We start from the raw sequence: 23,178 nt of genomic DNA on the forward strand, positions 1-23,178 counted from the left end.
GTCCATGCGATGCATTATAATTATTTATTCTTTGTGATATTCACATCTACATTTCACTCAACAATAACTTTTCGAAATGATCATGTTCACTAATAACACTTTATTACTGTGGTTACTGATACTCTCGATTGCATCGCTTATGTTGCACACTTCATTTAAACACATAACGCAATTTTAAATGTACTAAACTTGTTATTAGGTTTATGGAGTGAGTTACCGTTAAAATAAATACAGGACATTTATCTATATCTTTGTATTGCACCTATCTTTTCGGAGTCTTCCTTAAAGTATTTGTAAATGTATTCACTGGATACAAACCCAAGACGCCAAATTTGGCTGTTTGTCAAAATATTGACGTCATTTAAAACCGTATTTTTCTGGTTGTTTTCAAGATGCATTGACTTTGAGCAAAGTAATTCAAGCCCTCTACTCGATTATTGTTACAACGTGATTATACGAAAAGCGTTTTGTCTCTGAGCAGAAAAAGTGCCCAATGGAAAAGATATATTGTCGTCGACGAAAAAAAGCTGCTAAAATTCATAAAAAAACAAAAAACACAAAAGAAATGAAAAGAACAGGAAGTTATTGAGTTTTCCATATAAAGTTTTATTTTAACTTTTGATAGTTCACTGACCATTGCAGAGCAAATGATTGTGAGGAGACAACATCCATTTAACTGCAAAGACCAGAAGTTTGGTTGCAAGTTTTCTTGATTGAATCCAACGCTCTGCTACATCTATGTGAAGGAATAGTTGTTTTCTTAAATGTGTTTCCTTAACTTTAACAAATCATGTTAACGTTGTTTTTAAGGATTTTCTGAATATGTTTAAATAAGGGCAAAAATTTTACCCAATCAACTATTATTAGCGAACTGAATTAACAGTTAGGTATGACCTATTTCGCTTTGAAAATGCACGGTTTGAAATTTCATGTACTTTTCTAATGCTTAATACGATAAATAGTGAAAATTGGGGAAGAGAAATATGTTCATTACTCTTGGTGTGTTTAAAATGTGTTCCAGAATTTATCTTACAGGCAGTGTTTAGAATATCATATCAAAAATACATGTTAATTCTTTACGATTATGTGTGAACCGCACGAAATCAGTTAGTTGAAGCTTGTGTTTCCATCCCAGCTAGACAACCGCAAACTTCTGAAGGATATTGTTCAACAGTGTTCTTTCTAAAATACCTCAGAATCGATTAATGGTGAGTAGGTTTACGTTCCCTTTGTAGTAGAGAAAGGAGAGTTTAGTTATTTTGTAGTTACGTAAAAGATTCTTTTGAATTAATGAATGAATTTTCTGCCGACTCACAGATATGTAGATTGCGCTGATATTAAGTCAAACTTTGAAGCAAGAGATGTGCCGAGTGACAGTAATCATAGGCGACAAGTCTATTAAAGTTTGCAATTGCAGTTTATAGCATTCTGATTAAAATCAGATGTAGAATACGGCGACGTCTACTTAGCGTACGCGTTATTCTCTTGCTGTCGCCTCTCACTACATCTGACCAACTCCCATAGAAGGTCGCGTTCAAATCTCACGCACTGAAGCAGCCAAACAGATTGCACGTAACGTGATCCATGTTAACATCCGATCATTATTCAAATCTGCAGCGTCAAGTACACAACACGACGCACTTTAAAATTTCAGTTTAGAAATTTGTTGCCGCTCGGCTGTCTTGTACGCATTATACTGGAGTGTATAAGTAACAGTAGAGGTCGACCAGTTGCGATCTCGGCCAGTGCCCACGCCGACCAACTCCGCCAGTGGGAGAGGTCGGCCACTAATACATATGATCATATAACGATTGCGTAACATTTTCTCTTCACAGTCAACAGATCCTTTTATACGCTTGCCAATTTTAGTTTTTTGATGTTATTTTGTTGAACATTCAGAAAACGAGAAGACGTTCAACTCTGAAAAACACGTCGGCCTCGGCGTTTCTGCATATCCGATCGTACGCCCGCGCCCTACTCGCGCCGCGAGTAGGGCGAGGACGTAGGATCGAAAGGTACAAATTGGCAGTAACAATGACTTAATCGTTGATCGTTGGATGAATAACATTTTATGTTATGGTTTGACGGTAGTAAATCGTAAGTTTACAGGTTTTTTTAATGGAAAACAAAACAAGATGTACCTCACTGTGCGGCCGATGTCATCTTGTAGTTAGCGTTGTTCAAGCGAGGAGGTAACTTCATGATGGAAGAAGTTTGCAAACATCACGCTCATGGCGAGATCTAGAAAATAGATATACACTGTAGTCTCATCATATAACCATACTCCTACTGGCCGAGTTCGCCTACTGGCTGACTTCTCTAGCTGGCCGAGCTCGCAACTCGCCGAGTTCTCCCACTGACCCTCACTGACCAGGGCCGAGCTCGCAACTGGCTGACCTCTCTTCTATTCAAAAATTGCTCTTGTCCCAAACCGTTTGTAATAGTTTACCAGCGATTCACGGTCGGTCAGGTGTCCAGGAACCGGCCATATCTTGCAAGAACGTATCTAATGGCGTTATCTAATGAGTTACTCGGCCGAAAGTAGTTAGAAAAGGTAGCTTTTCATGCGCGGTCCAAATCAGGACCGATAAGTCGCCGTGTATTCCTGTCTGCAGGGCTGTAATGGGAGGCCGTATTACGCCGGGAACACACAGCATCGTACCACAGACAAATAGTATAGACATACTGGAAACGCTGCATGCCTTTTGTTCCATGGTCGTCTCGGTAGACTATTTGCTTTTCATATTAAAATGAGCTTCAAAGGTGTTACATTTTTGATAGCTTTGTTTGTGGTTGATAATTACACGAGATTATGCGAAAATACGACGAGATGGCATCGTACTGCCAGTCGCGTAGCAACCATAGTTACTTTGTGAGCTCTCAGGCCAGAAACACTGCTTCACGCCAATCAAAACATAACACGCCAGCAGTTTCATAAACATGTCCTTCCTTGACGCACGTGTAAAAGACAGTATGACTGACCGTAAACTATTGAGTAAAACCAGACAGTATCGATAAAAGACTTTCAAATTTGGTTCAAACACACTCATTATATATTCATAAAAATATGAGAGGAATTTTTAAAACGGTAAAACTCACTTTCCTGAAGCTCAAAACACTCCCGTTTTCACTAGCACGTCAATTCCGCTCAGCACCACACGACAACAACAACACAAACTTTGCCGAACATACTTTCGTTTAACAATTGGCGAAAATCCGAAAATTACCGAAGGATGCGTGGTCGGCACTCTTCGGAAAAGAGAGGCGACAGCAACCTGAGGTGAGGCAAACATGGATGGGTTACGTAACCGCTTCACGCCTTAACAATACCCGTTGCGACTCTGTCTATGTTTCTCTGTGATCGTACGCAGGCTGGTCTCAAAGTCTGTCCGCATGGTTTTTGTTTGCACAGTTATTAATAAAAGGCATGTTTCAACATTAAAATTACAGACAGGCGATTTTAAAATTCGCTGTGCGCCTTTGATTACAACTGGGTGGATAGTTCGGTTACACATTTTTGATTTTCGTGCATCTTCTCAGTGAATGCATGCTTGCGAGTCATACCTATTATTCTCTGTAAGGTGCCTTCTGATAGGTCGGCTGTTCTGGCCAGAGCGCGAGATTTGAACGCGACCTTCTATGGGAGTTGGTCAGATGTAGTGAGAGGCGACAGCAAGAGAAACCGCGCAAAGACAGAGACGTCTGTTAAGACCTCTAAGTGGTCCCCGACTTCAAAGTGGTTCCCATCCTAAATGTCCGGTAAGATAGGGGGTCAAACTCAAGTCTGACGACACCGACCGCATAATGGACGCATTTGTTGTCACATGGACGTTTCTGATGAAATATCAGCAGCTATTTTAGTATTTAATACCTAAAGTTGGGAAAAAATAAACAAAATAAGGGCGGAGCATAGATTAACAATGGGGAGGGCTAGTGTCTATATCAATCATGACTTATCTATAAAATGACTCATTTGAAGTCATATCGACATTTGGAAGTCATTCTAATCGCTGCTCTTTAATACATACATGTAAACGGATATAAATACATTTGCAGCAGTGCTGTGGCGTATCAATCGCACTTGCGGGTCAAAAATTCATCGCCAAAAGCCAGCCCATAGACATTTTTGGTAGTTTACTTCGACCGGTACTGTAACACTGGTCGGTTCACGACCCATTGTCTACTTCTGCTAGCTACCTCGATAATATAAACATGTATTTCAACCATTTTCCCGTGAGCCGACGTCCACGAACTCTGCAACGTTTCCCCTCTCGCGTAAAACGTATTGAATTCTTTTGATCTGTCAAAAGTTCAGAACCGAGCAGAAACAGTCGACGGCTCTTAAAAACGGCTGAAATTAGATGTTGCCACATTCGACATAATTAACGGAAGTAGGAGATGAGTCATAGGTAGTCAGAGATAAAGTAGGTACATATTCATTTATTCAAAGACTAAGCTATTTCATTATTTTGCGAAGTAAATTAAAAAACTGACTGGTGTCGTAGTAAACTACGTAAAAGGTCCATGGACAGATTAACAGCGGTTCTAAAGCGATATCCCTTGACACGAATGCGATCTATACGCCTCAGCATTGTGCTACGAGTGCACAGATATGAAATACATATGAACAGGACTCGAGGCACATTTTTTTAAGAGTGGGTATTTTTCTTTATATTTAAAAAAAGATCCATTATGTACCATAGAAAGTCACGCGATTGAAGTAATACATTACCTAAAAAGTTGAATACAGCAGACGGAGCGTAAAATTATCCAAAATTTTCAATGGACACCTTTGAAGTCAAGAGGACAATTTTGAAGTCGTACCGATTGTCTTTTTTCAATACTAAAAGTTGGACAAAAAGATAGTGTGCTCTTGTCTTATTTACCTGATACTTCGAAGGTCGCATATTACATTTTCAAGTCAACACATTCTTTCAATAACATAAACGATGATGAATACAGCAGAGAAAGCGTAAAATCATCCCAAGTCTTCAGGGACCACTTTGAAGTCAATAGGACACTTTTGGAGTCAAAGTCATTGTGAAGATCCAATACTAAAGTAGACAAAAATCGAAGGAAGTGTACTATAGTCCTATTAATACCTGATACTTCACAGGTCGCATGTTACATTTTTCAAGTCATCACATTCTTTCAATAAAATAAACGATTATGAATACAGCAGAGAAAGCGTAAAATCATCCTAAGTCTTCGGGGACCATTTTGAAGTCAAAGGGACACTTTTGGAGTCAAATTGATTTTCTTTATTCAATACTAAAAGTTGACAAAAATCGAAGGAAGTGTACTATTCAGTCCTGATACTTCACAGGTCGCATGTTACATTTTTAAGTCAACACATTCTTTTAATAACATAAACAATGTTGAATACAGGAAGAGAGAGCGTAAAATCATCCCAAGTTTTCGGGGACCACTTTGAAGTTAAAAGGACACTTTTGGAGTCAAATTGATTTTCTTTATTCAATACTAAATGTTTGACAAAAAAGGAAGTGTACTTTAGTCCTATTAATACCCGATACTTCACAGGTCTCATGTAACATTTTTAAGTCAACACATTCTTTTAATAACATAAACGATGTTCAACACATAAAGAGAGAGCGTAAAATCATCCCAAGTTTTCGGGGACCACTTTGAAGTCAAAAGGACACTTTTGGAGTCAAACTGATATTCTTTATTCAATAATAAATGTTTGACAAAAAGGAAGTGTACTTTAGTCCTATTAATACCTGATACTTCACGGGTCGCATGTTACATTTTGCTAGTCAACACATTCTTTCAATAACATAAACGATGATGAAAACAGCGCAGAGAGCCTAATATCATCCAAAGTCTTCGGGGACCACTTTGAAGTCAAAAGGACACCTTTGGAGTCAAACTGATTTTCTTTATTCAATACTAAATGTTTACAAAAATCGAAGGAAGTGTACTATAGTCCTATTAATACCTGATACTTCACAGGTCGCATGTTACATTTTTCAAGTCGACCCATTCTTTCTATAACATAAACTATGTTGAATTCAGCAAAGACAGTGTACAATCATTCGAATTTCTCGGGGACCACTTTGAAGTCAAAAGGACACTTTTGGAGTCAAACTGTTTCTCTTTACTCAATACTTAAAGTTGACAAAAATCAAAGGAAGTGTACTATAGTCCTATTAATACCTGATACTTCACGGGTCGCATGTTACATTTTTCTAGTCAACACATTCTTTCAATAACATAAACGATGATGAAAACAGCGCAGAGAGCCTAATATCATCCAAAGTCTTCGGGGACCACTTTGAAGTCAAAAGGACACCTTTGGAGTCAAACTGATTTTCTTTATTCAATACTAAAAGTTTACAAAAATCGAAGGAAGTGTACTATAGTCCTATTAATACCTGATACTTCACAGGTCGCATGTTGCATTTTTCAAGTTAGAACATTTCTTCAATTACAAAAAAGAAGTTTAATAAAGCAGACAGAGTGTACAATCATTCGAATTTCGTGGGGACCACTTTGAAGTCAAAAGGACACTTTTGGAGTCAAACTGATTTCCTTATTCAAAACAAACTAAAAGTTGACAAAAATCCAAGGAAGTGTACTATAGTCCTTTATACCTGATACTTCACAGCTGGCATGTTACATTTTTCAAGTCATCACATTATTTTATTTACCTTAAAAGAAGCTGAACAAAGCAGTAGGAGCAAATAATCAAGCGGACTTTCTGTGGACACCTTTACGGACATTTTGGAGTCATATATTTTTCAATACCATACAAAATGTTTGATAAATCAGTAGAAATGTAGAATAATCCTACAAGTAACTCTGACTTATAAACTCAATCTTATACACACATACAAATAGATATTAAGCATTATTTATCGAAAAAAAAATTTTACTGTACATAAATTTTAACAGGAGAGTTAATGAAGCACAAGAACAGTTTTTCTCTATAAAGTAAAATAACTACTCTCAATAACCGGAAAATGAGATAAAGGGCATAAATTTCACAAATATGAAAGCACATTACCTAACGGCCAATAGAGTCCTGCTGTGCTATGTAGAGAATAACTTTTTGTGACACATATGTTGATGAAGATGGATACCTTTGATAGCACATTTCAAAAAATGTCAAAAAAACCTGCATTACCGCTAATACAAACTGAAAATATAATTATAATTTGAAAATCACAGTAAGATTATCTCTGAGAACAAATCTGCCAGAGGTATGAGACGAGTAGTGTTTAGAGAAAGAGATTTTTTGATCAAAAATGGAAAACATAGCATCAATGACACTTGGCTCACGTTTGATTTGATGTAGAAGGCGACAGTGTGTATACTTAACTAAGGTCACCCCTGGCAACATGCATTCAAGTTTCAGAGGAAGTGATTTTTGACCGAACATGGGAAAACAACTTTCACCAAAAACTTTAAGATACTCAACCAAGGTTGCCTCTAGATACATTCAAAACGAGTTTTAAAGCAATCAGAACATTTACTTCAAAGAAAATTATTTTTGACCCCCAAAAAAAGAATTGCCCAAAATGCCAAAAAATACAAAAATGAAAATTTCACCACAAATTTAAGAAATCAACCCTAGGGTCAAGAGTATTAAGTTTCAAAGCAATCCAACAAGAACGTTGAGAGAAAAACATTTTTTGACCAAAATGGCAAAAATTGCCCCAAAATACAAAAATGCAGATTTCCTCCTGATTTCAATGTATCATATTATGATAACCCTAGAAACCTGTATACCAAACATCAAAGCTATCAAATGAGTAGTTTTTGAGAAATACTTTTTTGACCAAAAGTGACAAAAATTGCCCAAAAAGTACAACATTGCAAATTTCATAAGAATTTGAATACATCACATTTTCATTAACCTTATGAACCTGTATACGGAATATCAAAGGCATCAGAGGTTTTTTGGAGAAAAAAAATTGACTAAAATTGAGAAAATTACCAAAAAATTACAAATACAAAATATTTACTACAATTTTACAAACTTGACTGAGGTCATTCAGAGGAATATGGATACCAACTTTCAAAGCAATCGGACAAGTTTTTTGAGAGGAGAAGATTTATTGACTAAAACTGAAAAAAAATTACCCAAAAATACGAACACGCAAATTTCATACACAGTAGTACACACCTAATTTAGAATACCTAAAGGAACCTACATACCCAGTTTCATCCAAATCTAACCAACGGTTACTGAGTTTTAGCAGTTTGTAGGATTTTTCTTTTTTTCCCCTCATTTGCATAGTTTTGACACTGACATGTTCATTTGAACCAATTCACATCTCCACCCCTGGGTGCACCTATATACCAAATACTTAGACGGTAGCTGCTGCAGAGTTTTTGATCTGGACGTACTAACAGACAGATAGACAGACAGACAGACATACGTACATACATACACGCAGATGACATGTAAATGAGATGCAAATGAACTGATTCACCTTATAAGATAAGCTCTCTTTGGTATACCAAATGAGAGCTAACAAGAGAGTGACTGATGAAGGAACCCCATTTTAGGTTCCGAAACACCGTTAAGACGAATCATTCAATCAACAAACAGGTTTACCGGGGACCCAGATCACATGACTAGGATCAAAGCACTATCGATTCACCAGTGTCTCACTATGTATTCCACAAAAAACAAGTCATTGACAATGACATAGTCCCCACTTGTAATAGGAGTATTAGTCTTGATGGGGCAGGGAAATGTGGTCATTAAGAAGTATCACTGGAGTGTATATGTTGATATGTATGGGCACATAGGTCTAGTTGTTTCCAATTTGAAACACATGAGGCATGTCTAAGTTATGGTTCTAATCGGGGAAAAAATCAGAACTCTAGCTGTATTGGCCAGCCATGAAATACATATGTGCATAATAAATGAGGTACAAGATGTGACATCTTAAGGTCTAATATCCTGTCAAAATTGGAGGGTATAGAACTTGTGGTTACTGAGTTATGCATATATATATATATATATATATATATATATATATATATATGTATAATCAAGGTCAAAGGTCATCGAGGTCATGTGACATTTTGAAAAAAAAATTGTATTGCTAATTAATCCCTATATGCCAAAAATTAGACCTCTAGCTCTATTCGCTTGCCCAGAATTAGATGTGTGCATAATTAATGAGGTAAAGCGTGTGTTGTCATAAGGTCTCTCATCCTACTAAATATAAAGGACATAGCACTTGTGGTTACTTATTTATTGACATAAACGCATATTTTAGGTAAAAGGTCATCGAGGTCACATGACATTTTGTCATAAAACTTCTATCCTATAGTTATCCCTATATACCAAAAATCAGACCTCCAGCTCTATTGGCTCGCTCAAAATTAGATATGCGCATAATTAATGAGGTACAATATGTGGCATCATAAGGTCTCCCATCATACCAAATATGAAGGGTGTACCACTTGTGGTTACCGAGTTATGGACTAATATGTATATTTGAGGTCAAAGGTCACCAAGGTCACTTGACATTTTGTCAAAAAAATTGTATTGCCAAGTTATCCCTATATACCAAAAATCAGACCTCTAGCTCTATTGGCTCGCTCAAAATTAGATATGTGCATAATTAATGAGGTAGAGTATGTGGCGTCATAAGGTGTCCCATCATACCATATATGAAGGGTGTAGCACTTGTGGTTACTGAGTTATGGACAAATATGTATATTTGAGGTCAAAGGTCACCGAGGTCACGTGACATGTCAAAATATCTGAGATATCTGCGTGAACTGATGGACGAACAGATGGACGAACGGACGGACATGACCCAATCTATAAGCCCCCTGGACTTCAACCATGGGGACTAAAACTGTATCCCTGCATCCTTTTTGCAATATGAATACGATGAGAAACTAAATTTTTATTTTTCTTGGCCTTATACATTGGAGTCTATGGAGAACTGACTTATACATGGGAGTCTATGGAGGTGTAAACTACAAAGTCCTCTAACACGGCCAAATTTGATTGCACTGTGAAACAAATCGACATGCATATGTATGGGGTAGGGTACTATCCTTGTGCAAAGTTTGAAAGAAATTGATCAGGGCATGTCTGAGATATCTGCGTGAACGGACGGACGCACGGACGCACACACGCATGCACGCACGCACGGACGCATGCACGGACATGACCAAACCTATAAGTCCCCCGGACGGTGTCCGTGGGGACTAATAACTGCAATGATCCTTTTATTCACAATATCGTAATATTAAACAAACTTGGTAGAGCTAATGTATGAAGTTGCCCTCATTTTCCTTTACATTCTTTCATCTTCACTTTGTTGCTCAGGACATCCATCATCAATTGGAACTGTACCTTACTTCATAAACTGACACCACGTTAACCACCCATTGTGCAATCTAATAAAAAAGACATGATGAAAAATGTCATTATTTCCTGTTGTTCAGGTGTTTGTTACAATACAATTGCGAAAAATATGTAAATTAAAACTGTCTATCCACATCATTTTTTTCTTGGCTAAAATAATCATTTAACTTCAAGGGATATAGTCGTCGGAACTGCGCTCAAAGATCATATGGGACGCATACCACCCATGGCAACACTGTATCCAAGACACAATGGTGATGATGAAAGTTAAAACATGTCTGTCATAATCTATCATTGTATAATTTAAATGTTGCAGCTATGATGATGATCGAGGTGCATCTTGATATCGTGCATGAAATACATTGATTGTAAACAAGAAACTCGCACAGGCGCAGTTCTGACGACTATATCCCTTTAATACGGAAGTTACATCAGAAAACATTATATACTGTAATTAAAGATGTGTAAGCTAAACCTTCGGCTATTGTTTCAGAAATCTTGTGTTATGTAGTGTAGCTATGTCAGTCTGTTGTTCTACTCCCTGAAGCATGATGATATATCCCTTGACTGGTTTATTGACACAAACCATGTAATGTATAAAAAGTATTGTTATTGTTGAAAATTTAATTATTCCAGTGTTTTGCCCAGAGTGCGTTCTTGCGTCTTTTGACGCAAAATTAGCAACAATGTCCCGCAAAAATACCGGACATGGGTCACAGGGACGCACTAAAATCAGGGCTAGAATTGTAAGTCCAGCGTCCACAGACAGACTACATTTTTAGCTATTAAATTACACACTTGATAGCCCGTACAGTTATTGCTTCTCTATTGAGAAAATGAAACATTTAAAATTTAGTCTATTTTTTTCGTCACAATGTAAACACTTTTGAAAACACGGCTAGTTTTCATTCGGGTTCGAACCCACAACATACGGCATCAGTCGCCTAGCGGAGAGGCCACAGAGAGAACCGCTCGGCTAAATCTCCACTCCCTAAAAGAAAAATCAGTTAGTCTGTTACAGTCTACGATTCATGGTATGAGCAAGGCGATGTGCGTCCACTCGGCCCTGCAGCCTTGGGGACAAAAATCAAATGCCGGGCCACGTACGATCCCGATAACCACAATGATTTCGGAAGCGGAAGGCTTGTAAAAAGAACAACTAACTTTTCACAAAGCAAATTTTATTGACCAACAACTTGAAATGAAACGTTTACATGTAAATATATGCTAGTACAGTGAAGTACGGAGAATCAAATTTTCAGTCACTATACTAGCCCGGGCACATGGCATCACACGGAATTGACTGCACGTGTATTTGGTGTACTGGAAGATCATGACTTCATCTAAAAATATCATCAACCCCCCCCCCCATTTTTTGTTGAAACACTATATCCCTGACTTTCAAAGTAGTAATTTGCCTTAAATTTCCCCAGAAGGAGTCTCATAAAACTCTCCGATCGTCTGCAAGCCAGCCCACCTAGAGATCGAGGTCACGCTGAATTCGTTATATAGTCAAGACCCCCTAGCTCGATTGTAGCTGATCTTAACAAGAACCACCTAGCTTGTCAAAACAGCGTTATGGCTATGTGCTATTGCTATCATAATGATCAAGGAGTTTTCCCACATATTTGTTTTCAAACTATATTTTTGCAATTTTCAGGGGAAAAGGTCAGTCATTGGAGCAATTATAAAAAAGAAGAGAACTTTATAGCAGTAATAAAACACCCATGTTACAATGTGCATCAAACTATTGTCTTCAACCACTTCTAGTTCTGGAGTCATAAGTGTAATGAAACATTCTTCTTTATTTCTGTTAAACACATGTAATGCAGGATCCCCGTAAAAGAAAAATGCGCATGAAATTGATTTTATCAAGATTATGTCTTTTTTACAATTCAAAACTGTAAATATAACCAGTTAAAATGACTTTGTCACAAACCATTATAGGAGACGTCCAGCAATCTTAATTTTACAATAAATGAATGTATTCATGTTATCAATTTTTTATGGAAAACAACAGCCCTACATGTTTACAATACCTTTCTGCCTTGGTGACTTGACTTTGCTTTGCGTTCTTCGCTCACACATTGACCCCCATTGTAACTTAGTGTCCCCCTATTTTAACAATCATGGGACACTGTGTCCCACCTTTACAATTCCTGGGCAAAACACTGTATTCTCTGGGGCTTTGTCAAGTGTGCTGCCACTGAAGTACCTAGCGGACTGTACCATTATATTTAGGGGTGCCCAAAAGGTGTCAGGGCCTGAATTTAGCTGTTAGACAACACTTTTGCCAATTATAACTATGTGCAAATTCATGTGCAAGTCCTGCATGGGAACAGGTTATTTATAGTCGTTAAAACTTTTTGTGTTCATGCACGTTGTACAGGTGCTGTAATAGAATGTGTGAAGAAGGTGCCTTAATGAATAGATATAATCCACGGCAAAAAGGAATTCATTTCATTTCAATTCAATATATCACACTAAGACAACCCCTAGGAACCTGTATACTAAATATCAAAGGCATCAGACGAGTAGTTTTTGAGAAACACATTTTTTGACCATAAATGGCAAAAATTGCACCAATAATACAAAATTGCAGATTTCATTATATATTCAATATATCATATTTAGTTCATCTGTAGGAACCTGTATACCAAATATCAAAGCTGTCAGACGAGTGGTTCTGATGAAATAAAGTTTTTTAGCAGACTGTGATAAATAAAGTTTTGACCAAAAATGACGAAAAAATTCCTTAAAAATACAGATTTGCATATTTCATCACAACTTGAACAAATCTAAGTTGGGTTATCCCTGGGGACCTGTATACCAAATAACAAAGCTGTCTGACCAGTGGTTATGAAGAAGAAGATATTTTACCAAAAACACCTTTTTTGGTGCTAATTTGCATATTTCAACAATATCAAAAAACTAACTAAACTAGTTTCTCAGAATCATATGTTGCATCTATGCAACAAATATCAAATCAGAAAGTACTGCGGTTCTCAAGATATTTGAGTGGACGGACGCCTCACAAACGGACACACATACATACATACAGACTGACGACGGACAGATACCCATCCCAATAGCGACTACAGTCTATAGTAGCTAAAAATAAAACGACCAAAAAGCCGGCTGCGGCCCGTGGGCTACTCTGTGCAGCTAAATTTGCTTTCCTATGCGTGCACAATACAGCCCTGGGGCTTAGTGGGCTAGGTTCGGGTGTTGGAGTATATTTCTATACGGAAATTCCTGACAAATTGTGTTTAAAACACTTTTCCCAAAAATAACCCGGACAGGTAAAACTAATCTAAGTTGGCAAAGAGAGGTACAGCAGCTTAATATGAGCTCACTCACTTCTATGATGAGCCTCTGCGTTATATAACGCCGGAACATGTACGCAGGGCTGGCTCTGCATGGCTTGGCTGTGTGTTACCAGCGTTATACGGCCCCCACCATATGCGATCAGTGTATGTGTGTGGGAGGCCGTATAACGCCGGTAAACCTCCCCGTGGGTGGAGGGACGGTGGCCGGTAACACACAGCCCAGCCGGCCCTGCCATGCAGAGCTAACGCAGGGCTAGCTCTGCATGGCAGGGCTGTATGTTACCGGCGTTATACAGCGTGGTGGGAGGCCATATAACGCCGGTAACACACAGCCCTGCCATGCAGAGCTAACGCAGGGCCATCATTTAGCCCTGCGTACAGGTCTTACACGGCCTCCACCAGGCCGTGTAACGCCGGGCAATCAGTACTCGCATGAAATGTAACTTCGAGAAACAAGATTGAAACTATATGACTGTTTGAGGTGGTACTCACTCAGATCATATGCTGATGGGGTTTAACCATGGAGATTCGTACAGTGATCGGTAGGTCGGCAGGTCGCCAGGTCTTAACGGTAATGGCTCCATGTAACAAGATGGCCGCCGTGTGCAGCGCAAACTCCCATGATCCTAATATGAGACACCCTAACCAGGTGAAAAAATATGACGTGCAGTTTTGGCTGATTCGCATGGTAAAATACATCGGAATTTTGAAAAAGTAATAAAGTGAGTGCATATATCAAAAAGGACCAAAATAACAGAATAGTATTTGTAATGTTACAAAGTTCAACAACTTTATGCAAATATATGAATGAAAAATCCCTTGACTGCGTAAAAAATTAGTTCAATTACAACTACGGAGACCACTTTGAAGTCGGGGACCACTTAGAGGTCTTAACAGACGTCGCCGTATCTACATCTGACTTAAATCAGATTGCAGTTTGTTGATCTATAAAGCCTTTTGCATTAATGGTTTGCGAAACATGTCTTCTACATATTTTCTGCATTAGATAGACCTTCATGTGAATTGAATAACCTAATTTAAAAGCGTTTTTTTTTTGAAGTATTTCCAATTTAAAACATAAGTAGGGTATGACATAGATATAAAACAACGTTTACTTGTGCCGTGTAGGTCTTGTAGGTTATAGTTAGTTCCGTACAGCATTTATATTCAGTCATTTTCATTTATTTTAAGTCAAATGTTTAACATGATATGATTTAAGGAATGCGTGCCTTTTGAATACAATGACTTCAATGTAATATTGTTCATTGATGAAGATCATTAAATTAGAAAATCGATAAGCAAATGTGTTCTTTTACATGTTTATGTGTTCAGCTGTTACCTAAGATTCATGCATCATGTAATCTTTTAGAGATTGCAGGATACATTAAACGTAAGTGGAAGATATCATTGCTTAGTACTTACTTTGTACTTGAAGTAATTTGTGGATATAAGTACAACAACTTTTAAGAGAGAAAATACATTCAATGTACATGCTTAAAATCATTTTACTCTAATCATTAAATTTCACCAATATGATCACCTTTGCTCATTTTTTAAATTTTTACATTGATATTGCCAGCCTTTCGAAATGATTTATAGAAGCACGATATATTGCTAAAGATACAAACCTAGCCACGGTCAGTGCCACCTATTAGTTTCCGGATCCGCGATGACCTTTCTCTTTTCCCTGGCAGTTTCATGGATTTCCACATTAATTGCATCGAGCACTTCATTACGGACTGGTCAGTTTCTTCGGCCTGGGAGGGGTGTTGGATTATTTTTTGCCACCGTCAAAAAGTGACTGACCACCCCCCCCCATTCCAACATTCGAAAACAGGGTGACCTTCCCCTGCGCGCGACAAAGGTAAAACAAAAAATAATGTGACTGGAAAATATTGGTGCATGTTGCTTTCCACATCTGAATACTCCTAGAGAAAACTGAAAAGTATCAAAAACTTTACAAAACAGACTTTCAATGTACAGCAGCAAGATATTTCTTACATATATCTCTGATACATTAAAGTACTGAGCCCGAAGGGCGTGCTTAAAATATAAACATCCAAATATCTCTGATATGTATATCAGATATATTGAAGTCATGCAACTGAAGGGCATGCTTAACAATATGTTTGATGTTAACGCGCCCGAAGGGCGCGCTGAAACATTTTAAGCAAAATTGATATCTCTGATATATATGTCTGATATGTTAAAGTTTCACGCTTTCAAGGGGCTCTGAAAAATATGTCTTATTATTATTAAAGTTATGCGCCAGGAGGATGCGCCGAAAATGCAACTGAATGATGAAATTCGTGGCTGGTACGATGCATTTTAGGCAAGTATGAGCCCATGTCGAAATTCAAAAACAAACTGATCCCCTATTGGGCAATTCAAGAACATGGTGACCACCGTCACCAAGTAAAAAGCAGGGCAACAACCCCCCCCCCCTGAATCCTACCCCCGGCCGAAGAAACTGACCAGTCCCTTAATAATAATAATAATAAATAATAATAATAATAATAATAATAATTTTTATTGTCATATATATACGCTATTGCACATACAATGAAATACATCTTGGTTTTGCGAAAACAAAAGGACAGACAGTGAGATAAAAAACAGGGAGATAAGAGAGCAATACACAAAATAAAACAAACAGAATTAAAATAAACGTGTTAGAATAAAAGCGCCGACTTCAGAAGTACAAGTGCCGGAACTATAAGAGACGAGATGTGTGAGCTCTCACAGTACTCGATTTAGATTCATTTAAAATGCGAATTGCTGTAGGATAAAAACTGTTTACGGACCGATTAGAACTTGACTTGATGGAACGGTAACGTTCACCAGAACGCATAAGTTGAAACAAATTGTGTGCAGGATGGTACTGATCATTGACAATGGATACAGACTTTTTGAGAACACGGTCCTCGTAAAGACTTTGTAGCGATGGAAGATTACAACCAATAATTATGCTGGCGGTACTGACGATCCGGTTGAGTCGTTTCCGTTCATTCATTGTGATATTACCATACCAGACAGTGATTGCGAATGTCAAGACACTCTCAATCACTCCGCGATAGAACCTAATCAACAAGTTCGGACTAACACGAAAACTCTTCAACCTCCGCTTCTTCGGCCTTCATTTCAGCGAGGCTGCCGACAAGAGTCCCAACAAATACGCATGTTTCCAACACTTTCTTGTCTGAGCACGCTGAAAGGGAAACTCATCGATCTAATCGAAACATGTCGAAACAGTTTCTGATATAGCGCTATTTCATTGGTCAGAATAGTTACCTTTTATTAAATGTTCAATAAGAATGCCAGCCGACGACATAGCATAGGCTTTTACCTCGTTATATATCGGACAACTGATTCCGTTACCAGAAGGAAAGCCTGACACAGCAAATGAGTAAACAGAGCTAAACAAATAGACGCTTGAATTTAGTATGAGGAGAGTACAAATATTTCATTACACAAAGTTGATTGATGACTGATATTTCATTCGACGATGTGTTTTAATGCAACCGAAATAAAACTTGCGAAAGTTCGCAAACTCAGTGTAATAAATATAGATTTCTCGACTCCGTTTTTCAATTGTGAATGTTTTTCAATTGTTGTTCCAATAACTATATGGAAATCTAGGATATCGCGGAGTATCAGTGAATGATTATTTTTAAAACGACGTATAATAATCACAGCAGACACCTCAACTTAGCTTGTTTTATTCACGAAAGGAAATAGAAGAATGAATAAGGTTGAAGATATCAGTAAGATTTCATATATCACCGTATCAGTGACGAACTATGGACAGTGACAAACTTGAAATTACAGGGTTAATCGGAGGGGAAAGCAAATTTAACTCGCTAGTGCCTTAGGCTCCATGATCAAAGGTCATTGTGTCTTCGATTCCTGGTGCAGCTATCTAGTCGTATCTGTGCATATTCAACTTGCTAAGAAAACACCTAGGTATGTCATTTGCCGATTTTCACACTTTTCCAGGAGTTTAGACAAGATTGGTGCAACTTTGCTCATTCCCTGAAATGGGTTTAACCGGTGAATTGTCAGGACGTACACTGCTTTGCATCAACAAGTTAACTAAACAAGGATTCGTTCCACATCTGTAAGCACGGTTAAAGCAAACAAATTACAGAACTTTTAATATATCCCTTTTCGATCGTTTGGGTTATATATTTAATTTCAATATTATAATCACTACACTTCAATCATTTTGGTATGATGTAAAGATGGTCAATTAAATAATATGTAAAACAGTCGTAGAGTATACGGTTATATTTGCTTTGCTGTGGAATGCAAATCCTGCGTATAAGGAAATTTTTAAAGCAAAAAGCAAAGCTAACATTTTCCTTGTTCAGTGGATTAATTGACAAGTTTTCAAATAACTACACCAGTTATTTGATACCATAGCCTAGCTCTGTGGTCCTCCTTGAAAACATTTCTACAGCCATCCAGCGGTATTGTGGATTTCGCCTGTAAATAATACAAAGAAAACGTGCAGTAAGATATTCATGGGACATAGCCTGCAAAGCTGTTGCTTAATCACGACATGTCCTCATGACAAGTAGACAATCATAATGTGAAAATGGCCGGAGTTTACTTCTGTCAGTTTTTTTAGGATTATACTGATCCAAGTGGTCCAGAAATTGTAAAATCAGATTAGCATCTTTGCATGCATACAATTTGGAAAAAAAGACTAAACTCGATGTTTTTTAAAGTTCCTGGAGATTTTTTTTTCTAAACCAAGCTCACAATCGTATGATAAATTATGAATTTAAAATCTTGTATTCTGTACATCGCATGCCAAATGACGCACAAGACCGGTGTACCACACCACCAGTATGGGAATTGTTTACAACCTCGATACAGGCGTACCATTTTCATCGAAGTCACCTTATTTGTCTTTATCGACGACATAGCCCAGAGTCAGACACGCTGGAAAGCTTAGCTAAAGGATTTTCCGAGCCTTTGTATAAATGTAAAACTCGTTTGGTCCCTGGGTTTATCGAAGTACTTGTAGTTTGCTTTAGATTTAACAAAGTTATGAATTATGTTTAAAGACGGACGAAACCAAGCTCCATCTTCTCTGTACGGAGAAATGACAACAATTTGACTTCAACTTTTACCGCAAAATATTTGTAGATTTATTCAATGGTGTTTCTGTAAACCGAGAAGTGTAATTGGGTATAATCAGAACGAATAACATTTTCTTGACAGTGAAAAGAAGCGTGCAGGCATACTATTCGCCTGAATCATGCAAACATTAAACTCTGGACTCTTTATTTTTTACACCACGCAAACTTAAATTTGATCATAGACCGTATATGCAGCAGTAAATTCAAAACATTCGTTTTCAGGCTAAATTTCATTGCAAAACCCTGGTTTGTATAAATCCCTACATTAAGATACATGGATTTAACATACGACGTCGTATTTAAATTGTCGGTCAGATCGGAGAGACGTCACGCTGAACGGAGAATTCCCTACCTCCATTGTTTTTTGTGTTTTTTTATGGTAGCAACCATTTCTCCCGTTTCTCGAATCAACGCCCTGGAATATTTCTAAAGCGGCTGAAAATAATGTATCATGGCGTTTTAATCCCAATAATTGGGGAATTTGTCCGTGAGTACTCAATAAAGGTCGATAAACTTTATATATTAACCATGATATTTGACTGAACATAAATGACCGACATATCAAACCGAAAGTAATATAAGGAACAACCTATTGGGTGTTAAATCAGATCAACGATGTCTTTCTAATAGGAAAATGACAGATTTTGTTCACCTATATTCAGCGCTGGCAATTTCATAGAAATTTGGAGCACATAGTCTCAAACATAGCCATGTCATCGATACACTGTGTAACAATACAGGTTATAATGCATACCTTGAACACATCCCTGTCTATTGGATATACAGAAACTGTTCGAAATATGAAGAAATGTGGATCCATAGCCGTAAATCCTACCTAGAACCCCATCTGGGGTCAATTGCTGCAAGAACTTGACAGGTGACTAAATATTTGATCTCAAAGCAATAGCGTGACTTCTCTACATGTCCCCTGACTATATGGTCATGCGTGTAAACGCCGATCCTATATAAGCTTAAGGGGCAGCCAAGCAGCCAATTTTGAGAAATTGTAACCATAAGTGTTATTCAGAACAGGTGTACTAATAAAATGCAACCATTGATTAAGAATATAGTAACACGATTGGCACTAAGTTTGGATAATGGATGGTGAAGTAATGCCGATTTAATGTACAAATGTTATCTCGTCTACTTTTCCCTTTAAATTACACACTTGTTTTTATTAGTAATTTTTAATATTGCAACATTCAGCTATATGGCACCTAACACTTTTAGAAATTTGAAAAATATGAAAATCCAATTATCCCAAATTAGTTCCCATCATGCTTAGTATAAATTAACACTTCTTTGTCAACCAACTTACAACTGTTTCTCATGTTAAAAGGCGAAGCCAACCAACATTTAAATCTTGGGCTAACAAATTAGTGACAATTGAATGAATCTTTGCAAAAAGGTTAGGCCCATTTTGAGCAAACTACGCAGTGTTATGTGCAACGCCATCTTAACTCAGCCTCACTTGGTTTTTAACAGGTGTATCGGATGCAAACGTGCTATTCTACGTATTTTGGACAAAAGTACACTTTGGAAGGGGTAGAGAAAGTTCTTAACAACTACTCTCGCGCGACGATTTGAAAAACCTCTCCACTCACTTGTTTACTCTATCCTCAATCCAAATCACGAATCTCTTCTTCATCTTCTCAAACTGATACAAACTGAAACTCCACGCATTATCCTCCGGCGATTAATTACTCACCACTGTACTCTTCAGGTTTGCTATTTTTGCCTACGCCATCGGCGCACCTAAAAACAATAGAATTTGATTCCAAGACGACTCCCGCCCCCTGGAGTCTTTCAAGTTTTCCACTGAGTAAAACGACAGAGTCAAACAATAGAATACCTTGCCCGGTGATGAGAAAAGTTTGCATCCCCCGCCCCTGCAGGTTCCCCCATCCGTCAATGCCATTAAATTACCAAACTGCCATAGTACCTCTTGTGAACACATTTGTTTGTAAAGAGTTTGTTACCTCTGAACTTTGCCAAATGATGATTGGATAATCCAGTGGCAGACTTCTACACCAACAGCACGGTAGTAATTTACCAGAATAAATTTAAACAATAAAAACAATTCTCTACTCAACTTATCAATTAATTCAAATCTTACAGCGTTTTCGTCTTAAATTGCTTTCTTCCTGGAGTCAGTTATTTATCTTGACTGTGTTTCCAAACACTCTGATTCGAGATCACTCCACCAGATTATATTTATCTCATTCTCACAGTAATAACAAGCGGCAAGCTTTTTATTAATTTAATTAATTTATTTATTTAAAGTACGTCCATTATGATACGCAATTACGCGGGATTACGTGTGGAGGAAACCACTGCATAATTCGTCCATTCTCCAAATATTTAATGAATTCGCTTGTTCTTTTTAAATTTAACGGTTTGAAACAGCTACGTTGTTTCTTTATGAAACAAATCATATTATATCGTTAGCGACTAAAATCATTTTATTTGTCACGCATCAAAAACCGGAACAAAAAGTCTAAACGTGCGACGTATTCTGGCGAATATTATGTTCGATCATGTGGTATACCCCGCAGTCTGTAACTGCTCTGCTGCTGGGGAAATAGTAGGACATGTTGGATTGCATGCCAGTAAAACTAGATAAAGTTATCAGCAGCGCTGTTTCGCGATTACGTATTTTTTCATGTCTTCTAGTGAGATCTATTTCCTGCTACAACATAACGTGAAATGATTCTTGTCAATCATTATCCAGCTGTGTAAAAAATCATTACGTTGCGAAGGATTAATTGAATACGCTTACGTGGCGTGTACACTTCATCGCAAAAAACTGCTGTAATGCTATTTCAAAACCAAAACCAGACCAATTAAGGTAGTATACGCCTCGAAAGTGAAAGACGTAACCGTTGCTCAAACTTTCCTCAATAAAAAGTTCAACCATTCTCTTACAAATCAACAATAAAGTGGGGCATCACCGTGCAAAGTTTGGAACTAGCGTAACAAATTACCCAACATTTTCGATATTTGAAATTCAAAATGGCTGTCATTCCTGTGTTAATTCTATAAGAGAAAATTAAATGTTGGATTTTCGAAAAACTTAGACAATGAAAGTTTTTCTCTTTCCAAGGGCTTTAAAATGAGCCCCAACAAGTGGTAGATCAGACAAGAATGGTATAAATTTGAGGGTCCAACTGTCTCTCCCTGAGGCGCGTTCTACCTAAAGGTTGATAAAGTTGACCTGTCCAGTTTTAAAATATTGCCCTTGGTAATGGCATTGTCACATCTCATCTATAACAGACAAGTGGTTCTCATACTGTTGAAAAAAACAGCATATTGCAGCTAGATAAGAAATTATGATTATGAAATATTATAAAATATACTAAAATGCGGTCTCATAAGCAAGGACCGAGCGTCACGACTACTAAGATGTATGAAAGCAAGCTTAGGAATAAGGTGACGGTGAAATACTTCGTCCTGTTTTATGATTAAGTGTGTAGAATTCAAACCAAAAATATGAGGAATTTTCGAAAATTATTATCAGAGCTGAATGTCTTCTGAATCAACTTCCTACTGTTCTGTATCTTTTTGACTGTCATCGACCATGACCTACAGTAACTCCGACATGAATTTGTATGAGAATAATCTCTCCTTATTTCTTTGTCTTCCTCTTAATGATGTAGTGATGAAGTGTTTTAAGAACTGCTTACGTTGAAGTGCGACACAGTAATATCAAAAATAATGTCATATTTATAAAATTTGGCAAATGCATTCTTTAATATAATATCGTTTTGAAAATAAAGTGAACGGTTTGGGTCACCACATCCGTTTCCATGGAAATTGTAATCTTTTGTGACGTTTGGGTATTCCGACTAATTCTATTTCATGCGTTATAATAACTGCCTTTCAAGATAGTTCATTGCCGACCACAAAATTAAAAAAAGACAAGATAACCGAAAGTCAGTATGATGGGGATGCCAAGCTTTCAAGACAAGAACATTATTTTCGTTAACACTGGACCAGTTAGATTTCACACTATGAGAGCAAAATGGAGACCCTAAAGTAGTTTATTCAATACGTTTAGCATCTCTGTTGAAGACTGATAATTATCTTTCCACTAAATATTACCATGTTTAGAGATTTGAAGTGCGTGCCAATCCTTCTAAATTATAATTTGAAATATTTATATTATATATATCGCTAACCATTAAATTGTCGCCAACGGAAAAGAAAATATCTTTGTATGTGGACAAGCTTACAAGCAGTACGGTAATTGTTTAAGAGAAAAGCAATACGGATAGTTTTCAATCGGATTCGAACCCACAACAAGTTAGTCTTCTACATCTTAGTAGTCGTTTTATCTGCC

The sequence above is a fragment of the Ptychodera flava genome, chromosome 7 (assembly GCF_041260155.1).
Source record: "Ptychodera flava strain L36383 chromosome 7, AS_Pfla_20210202, whole genome shotgun sequence".
Classification (NCBI taxonomy): Eukaryota; Metazoa; Hemichordata; class Enteropneusta; family Ptychoderidae; genus Ptychodera; species Ptychodera flava.